General features: G+C 49.4%; 1 long non-coding RNA gene across 2 annotated transcripts in view; it reads left to right on the plus strand.

Moving 5' to 3' along the window:
* Nucleotides 1-17879, plus strand: part of LOC122185048 — a 29707-nt gene that overhangs the window by 2364 nt on the left and 9464 nt on the right. Inside the window, exons 3-10 of one of the 2 annotated variants that reach the window (XR_006180712.1) lie at nucleotides 1076-1147; nucleotides 5730-5826; nucleotides 6428-6606; nucleotides 10013-10114; nucleotides 11867-11921; nucleotides 13756-13880; nucleotides 15188-15371; nucleotides 17781-17831. This is a non-coding gene — a long non-coding RNA (uncharacterized LOC122185048). Of the gene's footprint in view, nucleotides 1-1075; nucleotides 1148-4924; nucleotides 5193-5729; nucleotides 5827-6427; nucleotides 6607-10012; nucleotides 10115-11866; nucleotides 11922-13755; nucleotides 13881-15187; nucleotides 15372-17780; nucleotides 17832-17879 lie in introns of those variants that run through there. The other variant, XR_006180713.1, reaches the window with a different exon arrangement.

Consider the following 17879-nt stretch of genomic DNA (forward strand, 5'->3'; position numbering starts at 1 on the left):
TGGTGACACTGCCTATGGCAGGGGGTTTGAAACTAGATAATCATTGTGATGATCCTTTTCAACTTAGGCCATTTTATGCAGTCCCCAAAAACACTTTTCCTGAGAACGGGAGATGGCCCTCCCCAGGACTAGTGCTAAGACACCTGGGCACACCAGGTAAAACCTCCTGAGCATTATTTCTGTAAATGCCTCCATTTGGTCCATATCACCTCCTCAGATCTCTATTGAAATGCCCTTCTATTAATAAATAACTCCATTCTCCATTACCCCGCATCCACTGCTCACATTGAACTAACTGTGAATTCGGGTTTGGTTTTTATAGACATCAGAAATAGATTTTATCTTCAGCAAGGGCTCTCCCTCCACCTCTCCAACCTCTGTCCCATTGCACCGAGCACAGCGGTGGCTGGGAGCATCTCTCACTGGTATTGGGAAGGATGGGCTTACAAGGGTCAAATCCTTCCCTCTGTGCTAGTGAGCTGTGTGTTCATCTCTGTAGCACAGAGTAAAGCACTTGAGAAAACAGGGAAGAAATTTTGAATGAAGTATCTGTGTATCCAAAATAGTTGATTCTCAAGGCTTTTTGTTTCATTTTGTTTTCTTTGGGAGAGGAGTAGTCTGGCTTGGGAAATACCTATCAGGAATCTTCCTTGAATACAGCTATGACACTGAGCCACTGCATGAATGTGGGGAAGATTTTCTTTTTTTAGACTGTGGGTTGCAAACATTCCCTGGAAAATATTTGAGTTTTGAAGAGGATCAGTTGGTCGTGATTGGGCAAGGAAGTCACAGGGTGATGTTTCTATCCCTGGGTTGGATGGAAGCATGCTTTCTGGCAGGGAAATCAGTGCATGTGAATTAGAGTTGTGGTTTCCATGAATACTATCATATATGGATTTGAAGCTGATTTTCCAAGAGCAGTCATGCCAGGAAAACTTGCACTCTCACATTGTCCCAGGCAGCAAACGCAAGTGACACAAATACAGCGAGGGCGAGTTCATTTACAGCAGTGACTGTTAAAGAAAAGAAAAGAAATACTGTGTGTAAAATCTGCCTTCTCTGCTCTCCCTCCCAGAGACACGAGCTCCGACGGCTGGCATTGGTGCACAGCACGCGGGGACCGGCGCCGGCGCACACCTGGGCGCAGGTAAGGCTGCACTGGGGTGGGGACTGGATTCCTTCCAGGCCCCATTCGGCAAACAGCTCCTGCCCCGCAGCCCTGCGTGCCTTTGCCCTTATCTCCCCATGTGAGGCGAAGCGATAAGTGTTATTGGCCGTGGAGCTATGCATCCCTCCAGAAGCGCGCGTATGCTAAGTATGTTTCTTGCTAGAAATGGGAGCCTTCCTCATGCAAGAGCTCAATGATTTTATTTCATTTTTAAGAAATAAAAACCTGATTTATTGCTTGATCCAGCAGTAGGCAACTCTGCCTGCGGCAGGGGGGTTGGAACTAAATGAGCCTTGAGGTCCCCTCCAACCCAAGCCATTCTCTGATTAAATGTCTAAGAAAGTAAAACTACATTAATAAATAGCACTATTAATAGTGGTAGATGTGTGGACCTCATCCATGTTAGTGCAGACAAACAACCACAGTATTTCTCAAGAGGTAAATACAATCTTGGTCTGGAAATGACCAAACCAAGCTACATAGCAAAGAGACCTGTCTGGTCCATGCAATTGACAGTGAAGGAAATAACTAGGAGGTGACCTGTGGCACCTCTAGCTGGGGCATGCAGTTTGTACCATGGAGACAGCCCAGCCCCTTGCCCCTCACACACTGGCAGGACGTGGTGCTGGTCCAACCCAGCGGCTGTCAGTTGGGATCGGGGTTTCAGAGCTCAGGAGATGCCACTGCCTTCTGCTGGGAGCCCATTGCATTCATTCTGGTTCATGACTGCCGTCATTTTAACCCATCTCTTTTCAAGGAATGAGTCAGCTCCAGAAAAGCAAGCAGTTATTTTATTCCCCGTGCTCACAAGGAGAATCTGATTGTATATAAAGGAATAGGAGCTCCTTTGTCTCTCCCTGACCCCAGGGCTGGAAGAAGCAGCTCCCATCTGTGTCATGTCTGTTTTGTGAGGCATATGGACAGGTCAGCTCGCTGTTCTCTTTCCATGCTCTCTTGGCAGCTCAGATCACCCTGCAAAGCATGCACCAGTAGACCTAGAAACCTCCATGCCCAGGCAGCAGCTTTCCATCACTGTGCCATGCCTCTGCCTTTCTGTGGGGCACACACAAGGGCTGAACAAGCATGGGGGTGTTTGGGGAAACAAACCCCAGCTTCTGTCCCGCATTTCAACTTCCGTGGCCGACATCAAACGCGTCGCTGCAGCCCGAGCCCCCACGGGCCTGACAGAGGAGCAAAAAGAGAGGGCTGGAGGCAGCAGATCCTAATCTTTATTAAATAAGAACAAAGCTTATGCCGGCTAATGAGAAAAACAAACTGATGAAAGATCCGGCAAGCTCCTCAGAAGGACACAAAGAAATTCTCTCTGAACGAGACCATGCTAAAAATATGCCCGAATATTTATTTTGCTGGCAGTGGCTTCACAGGCTCCAGATTCGATGCCGTCTATTCAGGGACTGGCAGAGTGATTTGGGAGTAAGGTGCTCCATCCAGTGCCACATCCAGAGCTGTGGCAGTGCCAGGAAGCAACCACTGGGTCTATGTGCTCTTGGACCTTCATGCTGCCAGGCCTGTGTGCCACCAGGTCTGTGAGGACATAGGGGCACTTTGCTATCTGTTGGATGCCCCATTCCTGGAGATGTTCAAGGCCAGGATGGATGGAGCCCTGGGCAACCTGGTCCTGTGCATGATTTAGTGGTTGGCAACCTTACCCGTAGCACCAGGTTGGAACTGGGTGATCTTTGCGCTCCTTTCCAACCCAACCTTCTGTGATCATTTTGTGTTTGCTGTCTGGTGGTCTCATCTAGGCAGAGCCCAGGCCAAATGAAATTGCCACATAACACAGCAGGGGGCTGTTCTGAAATCCTCCCCGGCTCCTAGCCGGCTCCACCTGAGCCCCGCCTCAGCTTTGCCAAATGCTGAACGTGACTAAAAACGTGGCTTCTAAAGGCAAAAGCAATGCAGTTCCTCCTCCACCTCCGCTGACCATGAAACCTCAGCCTCTACTCTTTTAATGTCCTGTGCCTGAACTTGCTGCCAGCAGGTCAAGGGGAACATAATTTACTCAGGCTTTGATGCATTTGATACAGGTTGGGGTGAGAGGTGGGAGGGGAGGGAGGTTGCCCAGGATGGGTTGGAAAGTGCCAGAGCCCTTTGCTAACCACAAGGTGCTGCCTGGGGGGGCTCCTCACAGCGGGTGGGAGGCAGCAGGCGTTTGTCTGCAGGCCCCTTCTTATCTCCTGCTCTGATGAGGAGATTGGGAAGGAGGGGAGGCTCTGCCTGTGCTCTGCGCTGCCTGGAGAGGTTTCTGAGTTCTCAGGCTACAGATCCCAGAACCCTGTGCCTCCCCACTCCTGTCCCTCTCGCCCCTCCAGTGACTGCCCTCAGCCATGTGCTGCTCAGTGTAGGACTTTCTGTAGGTACAGGAGCTGCATCCCATCCCGAAGCAAAGTGGGAGCTGACAGATTTTGCAAACAGCCCCTCCCAACAACATTGCTTTTGAATTACATCCTGCACCTTGGTATGAGCACTGGGCCAAAGGCTGATGCTTCCCAGCTCAGTTGATCTCCCCCCCCACCCCACACCTCTCTTTTATTTTTTTTAATTATTTGGGAGTTTCTTTTGTTTTGTTTTCAAGGAGAGGAAACTGAGGAAAAAAATAACACCCCAGTGAGAAGAGGTGCCCAGGCTGTGCCCTGACCCACTGCTGTTCATCAGGAGGAAGCAGAATGGTGTGACTGCTGCGGTTTCAGTTCTCACTCCATCCCACTGCCCAGGAGCCAGGACAGTGGCTTAGGAGAGGAAAGGTCCTCTGAGCCAAGCTGCTCTGGGGGGGCTCCCCCTATCCTACAGAAGGGTTGGAAATTGGGGGGGGGGGGGGGGGGGCTGGAAAAGCAGGACACCCCTGCAAACCCCACTCCGGTGTATTGATATTCAGTGTAGAGAGAGGGGTGTAAATTCAGTGCTATCTCCTCGCCGCTCACCGTTTATGCCGTTCATTTCACATAGATGTCACTACTGCCTTATAAGCACTCCTCCGAGCCAGCCGCTTAAATGGACCCAGTGCATTATAGTAATGGAGTAACTGTATAAAAACAATGAAATCCAATCTCTTTAAACTGATTTGATGTCTGCCTGAACCACAACATTTCCTGCTAATGGCTTCCTTCATTTTGTAACCGTGATCTCCACCTGATCAGATTACAGCTGTTTTTAATTACAAAGCTAATAGAGTTTGTAGGCAGTGTCGGGAGGATGGCGCATGCCCCGGGCAGAGAGGAGCTGGTGGGGGCTTGAGGTGGTTGTGCTGACACTCAGCCTATGGAGCAGACTGTCAAAACACTAGGATGGGGACAGAGTAGGGATGTTGGTGCCATCTGACTGCTGCAGCTGATGGGGCAGGAAAAAGCACTGAGGATGACTGATAGTGGAAAATGTCCTCGAGATTGATGTCTTTCTTATGGGATAGCGCAGCCAGCTGCAGGGTTGGATTCCTCCACCTCGGCCTGGATGGTGGAGCCCTGGGGAGTATCTGCGCAGCTCATCCTGCTCCCCAAGGGCCTCGTTTTGTCCAGCAGTCGGTTTGTTTGCTGATTGCTCTATTGCTGTGGGTTAGGAGCACAGAGCAGAGTAACTGTGGGGAGAGAAGCAGTTTGAAATCTGTTCCCAAGCGGTGATGGTCGAGGATGTTTGATGCCCAGAAAAAACACTGTGGTGTGTTACAGATGCTTCTCAGTAGCCCATACTGGTGTTTAGGATTGAGCTGATGTTGGGTTCAGCTGAAAAATGTCAGCAGCAAAGGAGAGCAGCATCTCCAGGTTGAAGCCATGTCCTGCTGTAGGAATCTCCCATTTGGGGTGCTGGAGTTGTTCTTGTGCCCACAGTAGTAAGCAATCCACTTCCAGCAGCTGGGACAAGGGGAGGACAAGGCAGGAAGAACCCCAGAGCCCCATGGGGAAGTTCATGCTATTGAGACCTGCTTTGGAGCTGCTCCCACTGCCTGCTTCGTCACACTGCTCAGGATGTTCGTCCTCCACTGCCTTGGTGCAGGAGTTGCTTGTGCCAGGTGAGGCTTTGTAAATGAGTTAGGGTCCACATCAAGAGCACATCAATTACATACCCTGAGACTTAATTTTTTCACTTGACGGGAGTCTCTCTCCTTAATTTCATTGTCTCCTCAGTCTCCCCTTACACAGCAGAGCTGTGGATGGTCTGCTGGGCAGTGTGTTTTCTTCTCCTTCCCAGTACTGCCCAAACTCAGCTGTTACCTCTTTTCATTAGCAAAAAATGAGCCCTGGACACAGTGCTGAGGCCAGGTGAGGACTGGGCCTGTGTTCCCAGAGTGTGGGCTTTGGGAGGCTCTGGAGATGTGCTGTAGTGAGCTGGAATGTATTTGTGCCTTACAGAGTTCTTTTCACTGCCTGGTTGCCCATCAGCAGCCTGGCACAGGATGATGCTGAAAGCCCTCATCAGCCACACCAGAGCTTTTCCTCTTCTCCTTACACCTCTTCCCTCATCTGAACTTTTAAACCCTGTGTCTGGTGAAGCTTTTTGCAGTAACTCAAGCCCTTGGAGAATCATTAATAACGTGCTGTTTTCGCAGTGACACCAACATGAGCTGCCAAAACACCAAACACCAACAGCCAGTCCTGCCCAGAAGAGCGGAACGTGGGGACTCACCATCTCCTCCCCATAGCTTGGTATGTCTTTAAGCGTGTTTATTTTTCAAGCCTTAAAACTACCCTTTCCTAAAATAAATAAATGGAACTAATACCAGGAGCCTAGGATTTTAAAGCAACCCTGCAAAAACAAAGCAGTGCGTGCAGATCAGTTGTCACCAGCAACCGTACAATAACAAAATAACACACGCAACCCATGCAATGCTGGAGCAACCACTGTGTGCTTGCAAGAGGGGAAATATATGGAGAGGGGATGTAGGAACCAAACCATGATGAGCAGTGCAGCTTCAGCATCGGGCTCAAGACAGGGCATTCAATGCATTCAATGCCACTTTGTTGGCACAGTTTTAACAGCCAGACAAAGCAAAAGGACGTGAGGTTTTGTGGTAAAACAGGAAGCTCCCTCAAATCCTGGAGCCTATGAAGAATTGTCAGTGGAATGAGAAGCTGAAACTGCTCCGGGTTGTGGGGCAGGAAGGGCAGGGGAGCATGGAAGGGAGGCTCCAAGCACAGACCTCCCCGACTCCCACATTCTGCTCTTTGTTCCCCTTTTATATGTATATGTATTATATTTTCAATTATTTGAGGCTTTCTCATTGCTTGTTTTTTTTCCAATGCACAGGCACTCTGAGGTTAGTGAGAGTGTTCTCAGAGCAAACCCCATCCTACACGAGCCGTTGCTGGTGAGACCCACCTGCGTGCACTGTGCTACAGAGCAGGATCAGCACCGCCATCCAGACTCTGCCTGTGCCTGATGCACAAAACCATGTGTTTGAGGAAGTACTTCTGGAGTTTGAAAAGGTCTGGTTACCTTCTTCTTCTTCTTCTTCTTCTTCTTTTTTTTTTTTTTTTTTTAAATACTTATTTTATATTTTATTTCTGCACCTTCTGTTTTTCACACACAGCACTTGTGTGTGGCTGCGGGAGCTGCTGAGCAAAGCCTCTGCTCCTGGGTCAGCTAAGAGTCACCCGAGACGATTCCTTTAGCGATTTCTGACCCATTCTTCTACATCTGAAACACAAATGTGCTGAAAAAAAATGTGGTTTGGTGGTTTAGCTGTTACTAGAGGGAATCTGGTGGCCACAAAGTTACTGCACAGAGGCTGGTGAGGGCTGAGTCTCCGTGCAGCCTGTGCTTTTCAGTTGTTCCCAGCCCATGGCTCCCTTCCATGGCCATCAAAGGGACACCTGGACCAGCTGAAGACAGTACTGTGGGGATGCCTGTGGGCAGCAGGGGATGGTGCTCCAAGGCAAACTCAAGGCAGCTCCAAGGGAAATGGGATCTGTCCTGCCCCAGCCCATGATGGGCTGCCTGTCCCTAGCAGGGGGCCCTTCCCCGTGCCCAGAAATGGCAGGGGAGCACTCAGCCATGGGGCTGACGAAGGGAGCCCAAGGGAAGAGCCAAGAGGCTGTCATGACACCGTGCTCTCCTCCGTGCTAATTGTACACTTGGGACCAAATTTAGCCTGGTGGAACTTTGCTGAAGTCACCAGGGATTAATTTGGCCTCTGGTGGCTCCATTGTTTTAGCTAAATGAGTCAGAAGAAGCAGCCTATTCTTATCTGCGCACAGTGGGGCAGTGACAGTAATGGCTCGGCAAGGCAGACCCCAAAAGCAGTGCGGCTCAGACCTGGGGTCAGGACTACCATGAGCAAAACGGGGCTGCAGGAGGAAATGTTTTGACGTTTGGGTTACAGATGGAGGCAGGCCCAGTGTGGGCGTGCTGTCGGTGCTCACCGCCACTGCGGGTGGAAGGGAAGGGGGCTGCCAGGTTCCCTGAATATTTGGCGGTGCCGTTGGAGTTCCTCAATTCTTTGTCGGACAGAGAGGGAAGCTGTGGCTCTGGAAGGGGCATGTGGTGTCGGAGGGGACTTCACACCCGGTGAGAAAGGGAGCCGTGTGTTGGAAACAGCTGAAAAGCACCGGCTGCATCCCTTGCAGGGCTTGCACAGGACTGGAGGTATCCTGGGGAAAAGGTTTAGTGTGTTGAGTTTCCCAACTTCTGGGAAATTTGGTATGAGTTGGGTCACTGTGATCTTCCAACCCAGGTTGGGTCGGAGCCATTAGCAAGCAGAGAGGAGATGGCTGGATGGGCCATGGTAGCCTTGTGTCTTGGCCAGCTGGCACCGAGGAGGGTTTGGAATGCAAAGCTGGCACTGAGCAGGCCATAGAGATGGGACTGCTGTCCCTTTTCCTGCACCCAGCCTCCCCTTTCCATTCCCTTGGCAGATCAGTAGAAAGCCTTTGGTCCTCAGGCTGCCACCCAGCGCCTTTCACTGTGGCCAAATGCACTTTAAATGAACCCGAAGAAGGTTTGAGACGAGGCCGGGTGGACACGGGGCGCCCCGATGGGCGCATCCCAGCTGGGCAGGGAGCGGGGCCGCAGCGCTGTGCTCTGACCCTACCGACGTAACTACATAATGAGCCTCTTGGAATCCCTCCGTCCCTGCCAAAGGGGTGGGATCGGGGGACGCTTTTGTTTGCCGTAATGAACCTGTAATTATGCTGCTTTTCTTGGGTTTAACCGCATTTTTTTGCGTGTGCGTCGTTCTCTTTGTATTGACAGATTTACGGCTGGGATACCCCGCTGCAGCCCGGCCGTGCAGCACACAGCGCCGGCAGCTGCCGGCTCAGCAAGCTGCGGGGCGGGGATGGGGGCTTTGCATTTCCCCAGCTTCCAAAGGGTTAAAGAAAGACATGGAAATTTATGCACACGCAGAGGTGCCGCCTCTCCAAAATCCACGGCTGTCGGCACAGTTTAAAATATATATATATATATATATATATATATACTTATTATTATTATTATTTTTGAGGTCCGGGTGAATTAAAGGAGAGAAAGGAAGAAAAAAAAAATAAAGTAGGGACCGATTGAGCGGCATAAATAAATAAATAACACACAGCAGATTTCAGCTCCCAGGCGCTCAATAAAATTACACTTTGAAATGCAAGGATTAAGCAGGGTAGGTGACAAGGTAACTTTGTTAACAGGCTAATCTCTCGCCTTAACAGAGACAGGGGATTTACATGTGACTGCACAGAACTGTTTTATGGCCTCTTTTTTTTTTTTTCTTTTTCTTTTTTTTTTTCCAGCTGGAGATGGTAGGAAGGGGCAGGATGAGGTGGGACGCGGCTGGATGTTTTAAAGCCATTTGTAAAACGAGTTTAAACTGTTGGGTTGTTTTTTAAAGGTTGCTTTTGTCTTTGTTTGACTGTTTTTAATGAGCAAGACTGTAAGAAAATGTGTAGCCAACAACCGGCTGTCTCCCAACAGTCCGGGTGGGCAATGCTGAAGATGTCACAGACGATGAAAAATTGGGTGGAAGCATTGGTTGTGCCATCTTGCTCCAGGTGGCTTTATCTGCCCTCTTATAAAAAGCCAGCTAGCAGCACAGGCTGTTTGAAATGTTATGTCTGCATTTCTTTTGCCCTGAGTCTTTCCCCTGAGTTTCAGTATTTCTTCACCCAGAAAGGTATAAAATAAAATTCTGGGAGAAAAAGAAAAAAGTGCTTCATTTCTTGGTAGGGTGAGAGGTAAGGGCCTGAAGTTGTGCAGGGAGGCTCAGGCTAGATGTTAGGGAAAATTTCCTCTCAGAATGAGTGGTGAGGTAATGGAATGGGCTGCCTAGGAGGTGGTGGGGACGCCGTCCTTGGAGGTTTTGAGGGGTAGATGTCACAGTGAGCAATGTGATTTAGAGGTATGGTGGTGATGGGTTGATGGTGGAACTAGATGATCTTAGTGGCCTTTCCAGCCTTCATGATTCTGACCCTGAGATTTTATTCTGTGATTTCTTTACTTTTTTTGTCCATTACTAAAATGTGACAGTAGCAGGAGGATGAGCCTGAAATGAGACCTGGATCCACCTGCCTGGCTTTGTTCACCCAAACCACACGCTGCCCACCCTGCTGTGTTGGGGTTCCACCACTCCCTGCCTGCCCTCTGCCACGCAGTGAGCTGCTCGCTCAGCCCTGCAGCTCTTGGAGCGTGGTTGAGCTGCTGAACCACCCATGGCAAAGCAGGGGAGATGTGGGGAGCCAGCAGAAGTTCAGGCCTTCTCCAGGCTTCTTTGTTTCTGGATAAAAACAATGAGAAAGCCATCTCCTCCAAAATCTTCATTTGAAATCCAACAGAAAGCAGCGGGGTGAACATGTTCTCTGGTTTTAAATAGCACTGGTGACAGTATTTATCACTCTATTTTCATTGCAGCATTGCTGGGGTTTGAGCTGGCTGCGGGTGGAAGGACTGAGCCTGGAAGGAAACCCCGTGTGAAATCCCCAGCCTGCTTTGCAGATGCTGGGCTGGTTTTAGGTGAGATTTCAGCTTTGGCAGGTGGGTGAAGGTGAGCTTACCCACGAGCTGAGGTGAGGGAGAGATGCTTTTCCCTGTGCACGAATGTACACAGGGCAGGAGACAAGGTGTATTCATGCAGGAAGGCTGTGCTTCATCAGCTGAGTGTGACTTTTTAAATACCTCCTAACCATCAAAACCAAATAGACTTCTAACTGAAAAAAATGTTGTAGCCAAGCATGGCCTCTCAGCCTCCAGACCTCGGGTTTATGGCTCCAAGCTGCCTTTGCAGGAAGGCAAATGCAAAGCTTGGCAGCACATCTCCTCCAGACAGCCCTCTGTGCCGCTTTCTCAGACACGAACACCCACTTTAAACATCGGGCAAAACCTCAGCTCTGAAGTTTCTCTATCATTTGGGCGCTAAAACCTATTCAAACCGAGCAGCAGACACTTATTCTGTGCAGGAATCCGGCCAATTGTTTCTCTACCCTCTCTCCTTATACCTTAAATCATTTTGACCTTTAATTGGCCCTAATTTGCCCACAGACGGCCCTGGGACCCTTCAACACATTGGCTTGTAATTGGGTCTCTTTGTTATTTTTCCAGCGAGCCTCTCGCTGCTTGTTTCTTTTTGAAAACATTGCGGCGTGTCATTGAGAGCGGAGCCGCTTTTAAATGAGCCCTGCTGGGGGCCAGGAGAGCCCTGTGAAAAGCCCAGCAGAGAGAGACAGGGCTATCTAAACGCAATTATCATATCACTGCGAAAACGTGAAACCAGCCCCGGCTTAAGCAAACACCGCACGCCCCTGGGCTGGCGGCTGAGCGGCGGGTGGGCGAGGCGTGGGGTGGGAGAGGTTTGTGCTGGGAGAGCGCGGGGCTGGGAAAGGGCTTCGGCCATCCCGGCTCCATGCGGGGATGCTGTGAGCATCGCTGCTTCGTGTTCGGTGCCACGCGTTGACCTAGGGGGGCTGTGCTTAAATCCACCTCGTTTCGGTGAGCCGGTTGCGAGTTTGGCTATGGGGAGGAACAGGGAAGTTCGGGAGCAAAGCAGCACTCGCTTCGGTACTGAGCAAAGGGATCAGCCCAGCCCTGTGCACGCTATTAATCTGACTGCGGCCACGGTTTGCCCCTAGCCCCGCTCATAATGTCATCAAGATCTTAACTGTCCAAAGTTGTAACAGTGAGGGATAACACCACAGCCAGATAGCATCTGCGCTGCCTCCTGCGCTAATGGACACTTGTTCTGTAACAGAGCCTCCCAGCTCCGCTCGCCCTGCAGCACGGACACCTCGTGTTGGTATTCGCTCCGTGTGGACCTTAAACTGAGTGAAGGCACAGAGCTGTCAGCTCCCTGAGCTGGGCTGTGGTGCCGGTGTTGGCCCTCATCCCGCCAGCTGGGATCGGAGCATCCATGCAAGCAGCACCCGCAGGCTGGGTTGGCAAATTGCACCTTGTGTTGTACAGAAAATCGAGAGAACGTGGCTGGCAAAGCCATGGCTGCACTTCTGCCCTGCTGATGGGAGCTCTGTGTCAATCGGTCTGCGTGCAGCTCCAGCAAGGCAAAGACACCATCCTCATGAGTGTGTTCAGATACACGATCCTTCCCCTTCAGCTCGAGTGCCCAGGATTCTTGCATACGTAAATGTTTGCAGAGTCAGGGCTCTGTTTGTATTGCCTGTTCACTAATCTAAGTTTATATTTAAGCTTCTGATGTTCAGTTCATTTTTTAAATCCATCTATTGCATTAAGGAAAGGTATTTGTTTTGTTTTCAGGCAGATGTCTGAAACACTCCTGGTGGGCTCGGTGCCTCGCTGCAGTAAATATAGGGTGAGTCCAATGGTTTGGGTTGGGGGCTCCAGTTTTGAGCGGTGATGGAGAATGAGAACTATGTTGTACACAGATTGTCAGACCGTTCTACAGCTCTGTGCTCCATGCTGGCTCAGCAGGCTTCCAACAGGATGAGCAGAAGGCACGCCTCCATCTCACAGCAACTCCTCCAAGCCCAAATACTTCCCAGAGACTCATCCTGGAGATGCTCATGTCATGGAAGTCCTCTGATAGTGCTGCCTTGGTCTGATATGGTTATTCCTCACTGGTAGGGCATGGCACAAAAGGGATTTTGCTCTCCATGCTCTGACTACTGTGCATAGAGCTTCAGGGCTCTTTGTCCAGCAGTAAAAAAAAAAAAAAAAACACAACACTTTTTAACAATGCTCTTTTTTTTAATTAAAACAAACAAACAAAAAGACTGAACATCCAGGCAGGAAGAAGTCCTCTTTTTTCCAAAATAATCAGTGGTGAATTTGGGAAAGCTGGAGGGAGGCCAAGGAGCTGCAGCAAAGTGAAAGTTAGGTGACTTTCCCAGCAGTGGGCAGGGACATGTCCACAGCATCCCCCCACTGCCACAGGAGCATCGAGCCCTGGTGGGCAGGGCAGCCTCTGCCTCCTTCCCTTGCTGCCAGATAAAGAGGACAGGCTCTCCTTTTTCAGCCCATTCTGCTCACACAATGGGAGAAGGGGATCAGCGCCAAAATTACAAGTGTGAGCCCTTAATGCACCAGGTTGAACAATGGGCTTCGGAGGCATCTGCCTTGTACAGCGAGTTCTGAGTACCCAGCGCCATGGAAAGAAACCTCAATGTGCTGGCGAAATGCTCGCCAGAATGAAAACAGCCTCCTCCTCCTTTCTTCAGCTTCCTAATGGGAAGCAAAATAACAAACTGGGCCCACAATTAAACAAACATGCCACTAACCGAGCAGAGCTCAAGTGGAACAGATGTTGCTGCAGTTGCACCAGGCTGGGGGCCGGGAGCAGTGCTGGCTGCGCTTCCCAGGACGCTGTGCCACTCACCTCCTCCTTCCCACCCATCTCTCATCCCTTTTCTCCAGTGTACCCTGTCCTTCCTCTCCCCCTCAATCTTCAAGTCAAAAACCCTCCCAGTTTGCTAAAGTTGGTTTTGCTGGGCTAAGGAGCTCTCCTTCCAAAATGTGGCATCTCTGCAATACAAGAGATGTAGTGTTGCAGAGGTGAGAGAGGTGGCTGAATAGTGGAAACCAAAAGTGAAGCTGCCTGAATCCATCTTTTCTGTACAGGTCTTATTACTCTGAGGATTAAGGTCCCTGAGTCCCCACCTGTCACCATCTGATGCTCCCTCTGCTTTACAGGGATCTGTTCCCTCCATCTCCATGGCAAAGGGGACAAAATAATTTGGCACATCCTGGAAAAGGAGGTTGGATTGCTTGCTGCCTGCAAGCTGTGCCAGGGCCATTCACTGCTGGAGGAGCCAGAGGGACTTGTGGTCAGAGAAAGCCCAGCAGCCCTACAAGATTGGGTGCAGCCTGGTCAGGTCTTGGGGTCCTTCCCTGGGCCAGAATCATTGAGTCCAGAGATACTGACCACAGCAGGTTCCAGGCTCTCTCTCACCTGGGAGCCACATTCACCAACACCTCACTTGTTTAGAAAAGGCACACAGGGCTGTGATATGGAGCACCTGTGTGTACACAGTTACGACTCTTCTTATTTTCTACCTGCTCTTGCCAGCGAGGGACCTGTGCAGCAGAGCTTCACTTTGCCATGGGCTGCTGCAGCACGGCAACTTCTGCAACTATTATTAGAATCCTGAAGATGGAAGAAAAGTTACTTCTCTTTCTCCTTCAAACAGGGGGAGCTGGAAGAGGTGGGGAGAGCCCTGATATCTTCCAGGAGCTGCCTCAGGAGAGAGACTGGACCAGCCTGAAGAGCCAAAGTCCAGCAGCACAGCTGGGGACACAAACATCCCACACACAGGTAAGAAGCTCAGTGGAAGCCTCACTTGGGTCAGGTTTACCCAATTTTCTGGTGAGACTTGCTCTGTGAGCGCTCATTGCTGGATATCCTGGGGACACTGGTGATTGATGTCCAGCCAGTGGCACCTCTCACTGCTCTGCTTTGGTAAAAGGCAGCCAAATGCATGGTTGCTATGGAGCACGTCTGCTTGTTCACCATCTCGGTGGCCAGAATGGCCGTGGCCAATGCTAGCCAAAACTGGCCCTCGTATGCCCCCAGTCTGAGCGATAGTCCCACTCACCTGACAAACATGCAAACAAACAACTTGGGCACCTTAGCAAAAAAGCACCCCTGCTGCCAAAACCCCAGTTCAAAACAAAAACCGAGGTGAACATCCCGGTATTCCAGAGCACAGTGGCACCAAGGGTAAATCACAGCAAGCCAACCAGCCACATTATCGGATTACCTTTCCCCTAAGATTTGCTTCTTTTATCTTACTTAGCGAGGCAAAACACCTCAGATGGAAAATTTGATCAGAGTATTGGTTTTGACTTCCTTTTTCACAGTCGATGCACACAATGTATGCACATATGTGACTGCACATTTGATAAATTCAGCAGCAGCTTTACCGAGTTGGCCCTATTAGAACAGCTGATGACATGAGCTAAAATGACTGGGAATTAACATCCAGAAGTGGATGTAAAATTATCGGACTTCAAGAAACTCAAGAGAAATCCTGTCCTGTAAAACAGTGGTGCATTGTTCCTAAAAGGCATCTCTTTTCTCATCACCCTTCATTCTTCACCCCACCCCCTTCTTTCTCTCATCTGAAACTCAAATTTACCTCTGTTCAATTCCTGCTCTGTTGCCACAGCATCTTTTATTTTCATAGTAGCTTGGCGATGCAGATTTTGAGACTAAGACCTCAGAAGACACGCACCTTGTAACGTTGTATCTGGGTTTTAGTTTGCATGGATGCCCTGCTGAGCCAGCTCAGGATATTCAGCAGCAAATAATAACATGAATAATAATAATAAAAAGTCATTTATAAAGTCCTTTTTTGTTGGGTTAGATTTATGCCAGCCCAACACATGGAGGCAATTCTCTAGAGGGTTAGATGAAGAAATAGGGTAGAAAGTGGGGATAATGGAGGACAGTTTGTTAATGTTGGTGTATGTATTTCATTTGTGTTTTTGTGCTGATTCTTGCTCAAGGCATTGACCTGACTGTGCTGGTTAACAACAGCTCTTCATTTAGTCCTATCCTAGCAAAGACTTATGTGGCTTTTGTATTTTAAAGCCAATTCAATTCAGATCTTCTCTAAGCAGGACTATTTTGATGGAGCTGGAGAAGTGATGACACAAATAGCTGATGACACAAATAATTCTGCTGGCAGAGCAGCAGAGGTGGCAACCTCTGGATGGGATCCATGAGCAGCAGCTGCAGACAGGCACCTCTTCATGGAGCTGGAGCAGGATGTACAGTGCAGGGCTCCTGTCACCATTCCTCCAGGTCAGTGGAAGGGGATGGAGCAAGTGAAAACTATGCTGAATGTCTGTTCATAAAACCAAAGGGAGGAATTATTATTATTATTATTATTATTGCTGCAGTTTGAAAATATTTGCCTCATCTTCTGCCATTCTATAATTTCTGTTGTCGATCTAGCGCCTGCTTCAATTCCCATCCCAGACAAAAGCAGAAATGTCAGGATACCACAAGTTGCTGTTGGTCTCTGTAGCTTTTCAGGCCAGGTAGAAGCAGAAGTAGTGGGGATTTCTCATGAATTATCCACTCTATTTCTAAAAGTGTGTCTGTACAGTTGCTCGAGTGCCTCAGCTTCAGATACTGCAAGGCACCAGCAGCAGCAGCGTTTCTGGCTGTGATTTTGCTGCAGCGTCGCAGATGCCTCAGATACCACGAGCTCTTGAGGGATGAAGCCTGCATGCATAACTCCGGGTCCAACTGAGCATTTACTGGAAAAGTGAAGGCAAAGCAAAGGGGGAGCACCCGATGTGACTTAGGGCTGAGTGAGGCCAAGCAGAGCTGCGTGACAGTAATTCCCAGCCATTATTGTAGCCCTCAGGAGATCTGCTACAAACTGGGATAGTTTGTAACAGCCCTGAGGGACCAGGGCCAGAGCAAGGGAGATAGCAGCCAGCTTTGTCCCCCTCACAGGCCTGGAGCTCAGCATGACTTGGAAAGCAGAGGATTTGTGCTCTTCTCTCTGGGAAATGGGAATCCAAGGATGCCAACAGATTGGAACTCTTCTGTTAGAAAGTGCAGAATAGGAGCACTGCACAGCCCGGCTGTTGCCCTTAATCCAGCAGTTTCTAATCCTTCTTCTGCCCCTCCTGAATGGTCTCCTCACTCTTGTAGAGTAATGGTGTTGCGATGGTGTTTTCCTGCAGGGCTGCAGGGGCAGGAGGGAAAGGCAGCCACCCACCTGCCCCTGCAACCATGCAGGGCCATCTCTTTGATGCAAAGCCCCTTTGGCCCTATGCTCCCATGTGAGGCAGCTCCCCGCTTTTTGCATTTCAATCACATGCATCTAAATCCAGTCATCTGGGAATCTTATCGGAACTCACCTAAAGGAGTCCTCTCTGCTGTGTAATTACAGGGCCCCACGAGCGGGTCCTTAAACAGCTTTGTGAGTCAGCTGATGGGGACGTGGCCTCGGGTACCCAACCCTCCAGCAATGAAGGCCATCATCATTAGCTAACCTCCTCCAGGGCCGGTATGTGGCAAGCACTGGAATTCACCACTTTTCTTTGTCAGCCTTTGACAACTACTTGCTTGATATAATTACTTTCAGTGTTATTTAAGGCTCTGACTAATCGCATGGCAATGGCCAGGTTTATAATGCAACAGTGTGTAGCCTGGAGCAAATTCTGACATAATTACACTGTATAAATTCCCCCATTAGAAATGACACTGCATTGGCATTGTGTACAAAGCAGCCATGGTCCAGTCAACTGGCTCTGTGAAAATCTGTCTGACAATTGTTTACCCTGTTGGTATCTTATTGACACTTCATACGATGATGAAACTGCTACATGACAGCAAATGGGAGCCAGAGACCTGGACGAACCTCTCATTTCCTCTCTTCCTTCAAGTGTGGTCATTTTCTTGCCTGGCTTACTCAGGATGGTGGTTTGCCGGCTTCTGATGGCTCTGAAACAGAAAGAAAAGCCAATGGTTGCAGCACAAATCACAAAAGCCTATAGAAATCTGTTCAGCGTTGCATCATCTGTCCAAAGGTGTCCTTGGAGGATGACTATGGCCAAATTCAGCCCCATGGCACAGCACATTGTGGTAGGGTTGTTTGCAAAAACAAAGGCTTGAAGCATGCTGCAAAGACAGCTTTGTCACCTGCCTGAGCCAAGCACGTATGCAACTTAAACTAGGAAGGACATGCCAAAAATACATCTTAAACAGCAGGTCTGCAAGTGGCAGAATAAAGGAAATGTCGATACAGCGTGGTGTTGGAGGAGGAGGTTTCCAGTCTGTCTATGGCTTGGGACACGTGAGAGCATTTGAAGTGCTGGGAATGGGATCCGGAGCCTTTCTAGATTTTTAGTTTCAAGCTGGCTCCAGAGACCTTCAATTTAGAGATGCCAAAAATGGACTCTTCTTTTGAGTTAGAGCAGAGAAAGAGGGAGAAGCTGAATACCTGTGTCCTATCGTGTTCTGCAGTATGTTGTCTATACCAGTCGATTTATGAAACCCCAAGAGTTGGAATGTCTTTATTTCCCCATGGAATAGACTATTCTTTAAAGAAGCTACTGTCATGTCCATTTGGAAACCATTTGGTGTTTGTGCAATATAAGCAACGTTGGAAGCATCTGTCCATTTTCACCAGGTAAGAGTCAAACTCATTAACCTAACCTGGAGCGATAACCCACATCTTTCTTTTGTTTTCAGTATCACCAGGAAACCTGTGACCCAGATGAGCCACAGCCTCCTTCCTGAGCAGTAAGTAATGCCCTAAGAAAGAGATCTTTCTAGATGGCACACAGAGGC

Source organism: Lagopus leucura, unplaced genomic scaffold, assembly GCF_019238085.1.
Source record: "Lagopus leucura isolate 7727_CA_CO unplaced genomic scaffold, USGS_WTPT01 Super-Scaffold_100026, whole genome shotgun sequence".
Taxonomy (NCBI): Eukaryota; Metazoa; Chordata; class Aves; order Galliformes; family Phasianidae; genus Lagopus; species Lagopus leucura.